The following is a 10000-nucleotide window of genomic DNA, read 5'->3' as shown; positions in this document are numbered from 1 at the left end:
CAGAAAGAGATCAACTGAGGGAATGAGGACAGTAATCTTTGGGTAATCTTTAAAACTTCTGTTTAATTCCCACAAGGATGGAGGGGCAAGTTTCCAGAGGTTCCAGTACCTAAAAAGATATGTTTAATGCCACTAAGTGAAAATTAAGATACAGAACAGGAATATTGAAGTGACAGGATAGGACATTATTTCTACTTTCGCTGTTGCTCACCAGTAACTAAGTTCACCAGCAGATCCACAGAGCAAAACAAAAACACTCTGATAGAAATACTTCGGGGAAAAACTGAGACTTGTAAAATCATATATTGAAGTTTTCGCAGCACCATATGATTCTGTAACAGAGTTTTCTATATCCTGGTTATTATCATTTAGCACTGGAATGAAACTCCATTAGAAGAAAGGGAAAAAAAGTTTGGTTTTCCTTAAACCCTTTATCCCAGAATTAGGCAGTATTTTGTCTACATTTTTGAATGCACAGGACTCTGGTTTTTAATTGTCAATTTAAAATATGAAATACTTAATATTTCAGTGTCGTGGAAATTAGAATATTCAAACAAATGATCTTTCTTAGCTATGTCACAAGTGGCATTCAATCGGTGACTTGCTTTTTCACAGAAGATTCATTTCCTCTTTTAGGGGCATAAAACACCTTTGAAAATTTCAGCCTAATATTTCCATCTTCACTTTCATTAGTTTTACAAGAAAATATGGCTGACAAAAGCAAAGTCACTTACTAACAACCACATGTTCCCTTAGCATCAGCAGATCAGTTGGATGCATTTCCAAAGGTGCTGGAAGATTTGGAGCACAGCCTAGGGTAGGCTTTTCAGGACCCTCATGTCTTAAACAGAAGTTTGTTATGGTACCCATGGAGAAACTCAGAGACTGAAATTTCCCAAATCACAATATTTTATAATTTTTCTGTTTGCTTGCTTGCTTTTAGCTACTCTGCAGAGCAAAAGGGGAGTTCATAAATATAAGTTCATAAATGCACACCATGTGTGTCAGCCATAACTGGCTGAAATAAATTCCTTGCAAAAAGGAGGAAATTGACATGGGCATAGGCAACTCTCCTATAGGAGCAACACTACACATGCTTTACTATCTTAATTTGAGCAAAGCAGAACAGAGCCATGCCCAGTAAGTGGATGCCTTTGAAAACCATGCCTCTATTATTCATGTCTCTATTACTCAAGTCTCTGCCTCTATTATTGACAGTGTCTCAGAAGGTAGGATCATTGCCAGGAATGTATTTTGAAGCTATCCAAAGCACCAAGTTTGAAACACTTCAAAATCAAGGAGTTTGTGGTTGTGCTTAGCCATGACCTTCAGCTTGGGTGTCCCAGCCACCCTGTGATAGGGGCACCCTGGATCACAGCATAGAGGAAGCCCTGGAGGAAGCCCCTGGACCTGTGCCCAAAGCCTCAAAACCAAGGACTGGTGACTTGTGGCCAGTGCGGGGACCAGGTTCATTCGGGAGCTCTGAGCACTTCATGTATTTGAGGCTGTCACTTCTTGCATTTTGAGGCAGATGCTGCTCCTCCCAAATCCCATGCTGAGGAGACCACATGCCAAAAGCAGCATGATTTTTTCCTCTTCCCTGTGCTTTTACCAAGAAGGAGACAGCTTAGCCCATGATGCTTTCCAAAGATGATATAAACATTACCTTGGGGAGGCTGTGCTCCCAGTCCTGTTAGGACTCTGTCACACCACATTAGTCTGGGGCACAGGCTTGCTCCTTGCTCCATGGTATAAAACAAGCTCCTTCCAGAAAGAGTTTTACAGCAACCTCGCAGTTGCTTCAAATTAGAAAAGTTGGCAGGTGGCCAAGGAAAGGAGTGGGAGCTTGTTCAACTGAGACAGACAGTTACAAAACTCTGTGCAAGAGCATCCAGCCTCAGATAGGTTTTCACAAAGTACCTTTGTTGCCATCCCGGCATTTAAATTTGTTTTAAAGGATTTTGAATCACCAAAAATTACCTGCTGGCTTGAATCTACAACTCTTATACTACCCAAACGGAGCATGTTGCTTTCCCTGAAAAATCAGATGTCATCACTCAGCTGTGAAGGTAAGTTGCAACTGATTCTGCTTTCCTGAACTGACTTCTCTGAAATGCATGTGGAGAAGGGAATGCAATAGAAAGCTCTTTCAGAAAAATGCATATTTTTGCTGAGATACGTATGATTCTGTTAGAAATCAACTGTTGTGGTGTCTCAGTGAAATCTGCTTATGAATCTTCTCTTGTGATAGATGAGTAATAAACTTGGATGTTTATGCACACAACATCCCCATCATAAAGTTAGCAGACAGATTGTTTAAAAATCAAGGATGTAATTTTCTGGGAAAAAAAAAAAATTAAATGTCTACCTTTCACAGAGTTGAGGGTGATTAAATTACCTAAAACATTTTAAAATTATTTCTCTATCTAGCGTTAATCTTACATTCCACCAACCCAGACCAGAGACTATTTGGGTTTTTTTTCTCATGAATGATTCCATCATCATTCCAAATCTTCACTTTAACCATAGTTGCTATGGTTTCATTGAAACTTGTTTTGCAAAACAAACAAACAAACAAACAAAAAAACAAAACAAAAAAAAACCCCAAACTATAAATATCAAATAAACCGTTTTGCTTCAGGCTTGTGCAAACTTTTGCAAAGTTAAGCTCCTGCATTTAACTTATTAAACTCTCACAAACATATCCATTTGTTATTTTGCTGGTGTCTTTCTTCTGCTTGGTTGGTTTTTTTCAAGGTCATTTTACTTTTTGTGTTCCCACTGCTACCAGCAGTGTGCTTTGTGCCTATGAGTAGGCTGGCGAGAGAATGTCTGTTGTTAAATACAAATGAAATGCCGAGTGTAAGTGATTAATCGCAATCTTGGTCTGGGTAGCTGAGAGTATAAGTGGATTAGCAGTTTCAAGCTCCCTTTTTTCTGCTGGGTCTCTGGTTACCATTACCCAGGAAAGGCTGAGGCAAGCATCGCCTGCTGCCCAAAACCTGATATGCACAGTGGGGGCTAATTTCTCTCACCCACTCATTTTCAAGGAAATGATGAAGGTTTTCAGGCTGAAGTTTTAGGAAAATATGGGTGTGAGCACAGCATTACCCACAGCCCTTGGAGCTGTACAAGCTGTGGAAATTCAGTAACAGGAACCTGCTTCAGAAACCACACAACTATTGTATTCTATAGCATGCTGTGTTTAAGAAGCAGAAAATCCCTTCTTCCTGTCGTGCCTGCTCCCTGTTTTCCCTGATTCGGTACAACTTCACCTGTGCTACTGGAGCAGATTTACCCTGGTGAGAATGGAGGGCTGTCAATGCCCCTAATGCTGTCTTCCCATGGATCCCACTGTAAGAAATGTATTTAAGAGTAGAGAAACATAGAGCCAGGAGGGCAGGGAAAAGAGTGCAGAAAATCAAAACTGGAAGTGGAAGGGCTGATATGCCTGCTCACTGTCATGGAGGAAATCCTAAAATCCTGTTCACTTTGAAGCCGCTGTGTTAAGTTTGTGTCGAACGGGAAGCCCACCATCACCATCCTTGCTGAACTCTGGAAAGGTGGAGCTAGGATCACCTCCATCAGGTGGGTGAGGACTACATGGTTTAGAGATTGGGAAGTGTATTCCCTCTCTCAGTGGTTGCCTACTCCTTGTCATTCCTCTACGATACTCCGCCAGTCTGATGAGTGGGAGTAAAGGTGGTAAGGGCTGGTCCTGCTCCATGTTGCTTAATGATACAGGAGACAGGAGGGTTTCTGAAACTGAGTATCTCAGCCAAAGGGACTACTTCTGGCTCAGCAGCAATAACAGGGAATGATGCAAACAAAGAAGGTAGTGTTTTGTTATTTCATCCCCTTCATCTTCTCCACACTTCCCTGTTGCACTTATCCATGTTTCAGTCACTGTGACAAGGTGAGGAGGTGGTGTAATCGCTGGACTCTGCCTAGCAGGCTGCTGCAGCCAGAAAGCTCAGCGAGGGTGAGGAGTTGCATCCCGGAGTCCATTTCGGATAGCCCTGAGATCTGGCTCCGGCAGCCAGCAGCGTTACAACACAGTGGTGGTAAAGAAGGCAGAGAAGGGTCTCTCGTGAGGGCTTGAGATAGCTTTAATCACACCGCGTCCCCTCGAAGTTCAGAGGTAGAGAGAACACGAGGTCTGACTGCGGGGTGCTTTTGTCAGGGGCCCAAGGGCGGTCCCTGGGCGGGGTTGGAGTACAGGAGCAAATAGGGAGAAACCGAGGGAGTGGCCAGGGCTAGGGAAGGGAACAGGGGGAACATCACAGAATCGGGGTTAACAGGCTACCACAAGGAGGTAGATGGAAACCCACACTTCAGAGGGCTGAGTTTGAGTGCCTGCAGAAGTTCTTCAGTCCCATTCACAGAGCTAACCTATATACTTAGTTCTCTGTGACATGTCCATTCAGAAGTCTATCCCATGCACTGGTAAGCCTGATTTTCAGAGTCCTTAAACAGATGCTGTATGAACATTACATAAACTGTCATTGCATGATCAAAGAACATCCATGTTACCAAAGGGACACACTACAAATGACAAAAATAGAATTTAGATTCACCAGAAAAAGCTCACAGGGAAGCGAAAATCCTAAGGCTGCCTTCTACCCAAATATTGGCAATTTAAAAAGTGTTTCTGGTTCAGAAAGGTTGCTTGTCACAGATACAAGACAGGTCAAACTCCATTTTCACTGCTGAAGTGGATTCTCTGTTAGCCAAAAGGACAGCAGAGTGATTATGTGACTGCCTTGGCAGAAAAATCTAGAGATTTTGCAGGCTCATCTTCATGGTCCTACCTGGAAAACAAAGGCTGCAAATGAGATAACCACTGGGCAGATTTACATTTTAGTTACAGACATTGGGCTTCACCTGTCAGCAAAGGGTATTTATTTCTGCTCCCAGACTCTCTAAATTAAAAGGTGCACATCAGTAGTATTTTCTCTGTTGGGCTGAAGAAGGAATCTAGATTACTCTGATTTCCCAATGCTGAAATAAACAGTTCATGTTCTTCATAAATTAGGATTCAGCTTTCATTTCTGGAAAAGCAGTGTGAAACTGTTCTTGGTTGTCTACCCTCAAGCCTCACCTGATGTTGGATGCAGAAGGGAAAGCCCAAAGTGATGAAAGCAGAACAGCAAAGCGCCTGATTCAAGTCTTCAAAGATAAGGTTTAACTAAACCTTAGAGCAGGAATAGGGCCATATGTCCAAAGAGTCTACACATTTCTGTGAGGTTTAGGTGTTGGGAAGAACAGAATTGTTTAGTATAAAACTAATCACAGAGGATAATGAGGACCACTTTTAAGGAAGAATAGGCTATGAATAATGGGAAACTTCAGACTTCAGAACTTCAACCACGACATCGACCGGATAACTTTAACCCGTTGTGGTGCCTCCTTAAGTCTTTCCCAAATTGCCTTCATTATTGCAATCCCTACCCCCTTCATCCTCCTGTTGCTTTCCCACCAGCTAATATTCCCTACCTCCACCCCTTTGCTTTGCCCTTCCCGTGGCCACACTCCCCAATACCCCTGTTGGGATGCTTTCTGTTGCATTGCATTCCCCTTTTATTTACTCCTTGTTACCCCTTCCTCAGCCACATAACCCCATACACCTGTCATCTAACTACCACGCCCTTTTTACCAAGCTTTTAATTAATAACGGGAAATTCAATGAGGGAGGGAAAGGAAGGTCCCCCTCTTGAAATTTTGCAATTATTTTTTTAACAATCTTGTTTGAAAACCTCTACAGAAGCAGCTACCTGAGCCCATACTCACACCCAACATCATGATGCCCAGCACCTGCCTCGCCACTTTCTTCTGGATGCTCTTGACAACATTGGCCGTAGATGCTTGGTTGGCAGTGCAGCCCAAAGAGAATGCATAGCGAAAGCATCCATGCCAGCATCCAAAAGATGAAAGACTTAATCATAGAATTGAAGAAAGAAAAACTACCTGAGTGGTTTGAGGACTTGCTGGGACACTGGGGACTCACAAAGTGTTTAGCTTCCCTGTTGAAAGTTGTGTTATAGATTGTTTTAATTGTTTTTTGTTGTTTGTGTGTGCTCAGTTGCTTAAAACCTTTGCTTTTGAGATCCCTAAGAAAAGCCCTTTTAATTAATATAGAAGGGGGAGTTGTGGAGGGCGATGGGCCTGCTGGACAAGGAACGAAAGGAGTCCTACAGTGGGATAAATCCTAGGCTCCTTTCCAGCTTATGGTGACTGAAAGGCTTCCCCCAGAATGCTCTGTTCTGTTATGTTAATGTACCCCAGTTCTGTTCCCCTGGTTGGCTCCATTGGCCACCACAACCCTTGTCACCTCATACGCCCTCAGAGTTTCTCGATTAGCTCCCTTACCCTGGACCCCCCATGGCTCTCTCCTGGGACTTCTCTGGAACCTTGCACGAGTGCGGATGCATTAAATCTCTCCTGTAGAACCCTGTGCAAAAACTCTTCTTGCTCATTGTCAGACTGTTTTAGCTGGCTATCCGGTCTGTGTGTGCCAGTGTGCTGGCTGCACCAAGAGGCTTCCTTGGAAGCGCTTTTGGGAAGGTCGCAGCATGTTGCCATCTAATAGAACCACAACAGGAAACATATCCTGGCAGTGAGAGATAAACAGTTAAAAAAATAATCCAGAGGGAAAGAAGGGAAAAGTCTCACTGGCTGGGATGTTTCACTCACTCTAGGCAAAGCTAGCAGAAATCTGTGGGGAGCAATTTTTCCTAGGCTGAGAGATGTGATAGTCTATATGTTGTTCTGGCTTAAATGTATTGGCTCATCTTCAGTCTATCTACTGGATTTGTCTTCCTCATCCATGTATCACATCTTTCAGACCCAAATGGGGTGCAGCCTACAGAAATGGAAGCCAAATCTCAAAAACTTAATGGAGATAGTTGATTATGTTTGGACATCACGAGGCCACCCATCCTATTTTCAGCTCACATTCTCCCCCTCTCTTCTGGAGAGACCCCAAACCCGAAATAAGACATCCTGCAACAAACAGGAATATCTCCTTGGCAAGAGTTCAAGGTTAAAGTTAAGGGAAGGGATAAGGAAGGTTTAAAGAAGGGAACTGTTCAGTTAAGGGGTTGGGTTTTTTGGATGTATTGTAATCCACGGACACTGTTTTATTTCTCTCTCTCTCTTTTTTTTTTTTTCTTCAATAAAGATATTTTTCTTTCAGGAAAAAATGAGAGTGGGGAGAGCATTAATAGCTGAGGTGGGACCTGAAATGTAGTTTAAAAAATGTGCAATAAAAACAGGGAGTGACATTGCTATAAAACCAAGGAGAGCTGGAAGGGCAGAGCTGAAGAGATGAGTGTCCGGCCTGCTCACCCCACCTCTCTCCGTTGGTCTGATGGGCCTCGTGACTGGATTCAGGCCAGCGTAGGAGTCCCATCACTGCAGCACAGGGGAAAGTGATTTGTGAGCTGATGAGAGAGAACCTCCCTTGCGTTTTTTACCCCTTGGAAAAAACAGAGAAACTTGAACTTTTTCTGGATTTGTCCAGGAAAACTCTCCCTTTTCTTGGAGGGGGACTCCCCTGGTGCTGGAACATACATCTGCTATTCTCACTAGCAGTTACGACTCAAGAGTAAAAGTCTTTTTCCTTTTCAGGAGTCTATAAAAACTTGATGTTATGCCAGCCTTGCTAGCCCTGCACTGATGTTCCTGCACAGAGCCACTCTGCTGCCTTTCAATGCACCTGGGGATTGAACCTACTTCCCCAACACATCCCAGACTGCTGTTTCCAATCCTTTTTCACTATCACTAAACAGCAGAAATACAGAGAAGCATGTAGATTGCTCTTTGCATCCATTCCCTATTCTAGACACCATGTTGGTATTTATTTTACAGAGCAATTGGCTCCTTTGAGTCTCTGTAAGTTCCAGCTCTGCAGAGATGTGCTCTGAAAGTTATCTTCCAGAGACTGTCCTTTTTTGGCCCCTAAACCTGAGATTATAGCCCTGCATTAGCAACCCTCCCCATCCCATACATCTTTGCTTGTCTCCTCCTGTGAATTACCAACCTGGTAGCCTCCTTCTCACAGACCTTCAATTTTCCTGGTGCGTCTGTGTGTGTTTACCCAGGGTAAACCACTTTACCACTTCCTCACAAGAGGTTCCTGAGGAGGGCCTGCTGGCAGCCATTCCTCCCCAGAGTTACAGTGGCTGATGGGCCATCCTGTAGTGCCGCGATGCCCGCCGGGTGGCTAGCTCAGGGGCCGGGCACCAGGCCATAGCCCTGTCTGCCACAGTAGCAGAGGACGGGTGCCGAGGGAGAGCAGGAGGCTAAGCGAGGTCCAGGCAAGGCTCGCTTTAGCCACTGATGGAGAAGGTGTGGGGAGAGACGAAGCAATGAGGGACTCTTGTCGGGGGGACAGGAATGGGTTTATTGCAGCCGGAGAGAGATGGGCCGAGAAGAGCAAAGAAAAGTCTCAGACAGGTGGTTTTCTACCCCACTGCTCAGGGTGAAGCAATCATAGAACATCCAATAACAGAACAGACAAGGGGTGTTGCATAAGCGGGGATAGATACAACTTAACCCATGGGGAGAGAGGTAGGCGGAGAGGGTGAGCACGGGCCAATGGCAGAGTGATGCAGTGACCAAGGGATGGGAGAGCGGTGGTCATTGCAGACGTGCAGGGTGTCCCATCTTTCCCGCCTTGGCCAACAAACTTTCTTGCCAGACAGCCTGAGGGTGTCTGTGTTGTGGCGGGCAGCTATCTTAGCGTTCCTGGGCCTCATGAGAATTAAACCACTGGACCTTTTGTCCAACAGGGTCCAGGACACTCTGGCAAGAGCCATGGCTCACCGCAACACTGTAGCCTGCTCACAGGATCTGGGAAGGCACTCTCCAGCTTCTGGACACTGATTTCCCAGTGGAAAGGCCAAGGCTGCTTTGGCCTCTCTTGAGTTACTGTTTGTGTCATTCAGTGCAGACATTCCTGCTAGAAAGTGGTGATACATATCTGCAGATGACCAGATGCCTCACCAGCTTTGCGGGGAGGCAGCAAGAAACTATTCCAGGGAGAGGCAGCAATTTTGTGGGGAATAAGATGGTCTATGCTCCAGCAAAACAGCTAGCATAAAGGCCTGGTGTCTGGATCACAGCTCCTGCTCCTTTCCTGGAAGAAGGGAATTTTCGTTTCTTTCCCTATCTTGGGTAAAGGGAAAAGAAAATAAAGAAAAAATGTTCCATTTACTGACTCAGCTTCATCATCATCAACTTTACCATGTGTTCGAGTGTCCCACATGGGAATGCAAAGATCAAGTAATGTCAATAGTCAGACACATGGAAGCAGTTTAAGCAGGATAAGCAGGACCAGTGGTCCTGGCTAACTGTGAAACAGGTTTTTCTATTCCCTCTCCCCTCCTTCCTGCACCCCCAGAGAGAGTGAGTACTCTCTGTCTAGGGTTGGCCCCTGGTGTCTCAGAGGGGCTGTGCTGCATAGCCTCCATGGACCTCCATGCTGTGCAGTGAATATTATTTGATTCTCTAGAGAAGGGGCTTCATTTCTCTGTATTTTAAACTTTACGGATGGATTATGCTGCTTTTCATTGGACCGGGGTTTTGGAAGCTGCATTGGAGACTGCCTCCAGCTTTTTAAGGAGAATTGAGAGTTTCCTCTGCAGAACTGCCTAGGATGGCTATGTCCATGCTGACAGGCCACTTACCTCAGTCCTAATTCAAAATTTCTGTTCATGGAATTTCTCAGACAGAAATACATGACTTTGAACTGTGTCACATCTGAACAGTTCAGCCTGCACTACCAGGAGCTGCCTAACTTGTAGGACCTGATCTGTGCAGCTGGTCTGAGAGCTTGCTCTGAACCTTCCTGGAGCATCTTTCTCTGACAGATCTAACAGAATATACAAAAATTTTTATTAGATACAGATAATCCTTAAACTCATCGGGAGAAAATATCCAAGAAAAAATATAAGGGCACCTTGGGAACAGGAGCTCTTAGAAACCACCAATTATCTTG

The 10000-nt window shown here is 44.5% G+C and overlaps 1 protein-coding gene across 1 annotated transcript in view; it reads left to right on the top strand.

The window, feature by feature from the left end:
• The first annotated feature begins 1756 nt into the window (after positions 1–1756).
• LOC138109949 (complement C1q tumor necrosis factor-related protein 7) overlaps positions 1757–10000 on the top strand; it is a 120698-nt gene continuing 112454 nt past the window's right edge. The window contains exon 1 of the mRNA XM_069014402.1: positions 1757–2069. The gene's annotated coding sequence lies outside the window, so the exon portion shown is untranslated. The remainder of the gene's footprint in view (positions 2070–10000) is intronic.

The sequence above is a fragment of the Aphelocoma coerulescens genome, chromosome 4 (genome assembly GCF_041296385.1).
Source record: "Aphelocoma coerulescens isolate FSJ_1873_10779 chromosome 4, UR_Acoe_1.0, whole genome shotgun sequence".
NCBI lineage: Eukaryota > Metazoa > Chordata > Aves > Passeriformes > Corvidae > Aphelocoma > Aphelocoma coerulescens.
This window is presented reverse-complemented; position numbering and strand designations above follow the sequence as displayed.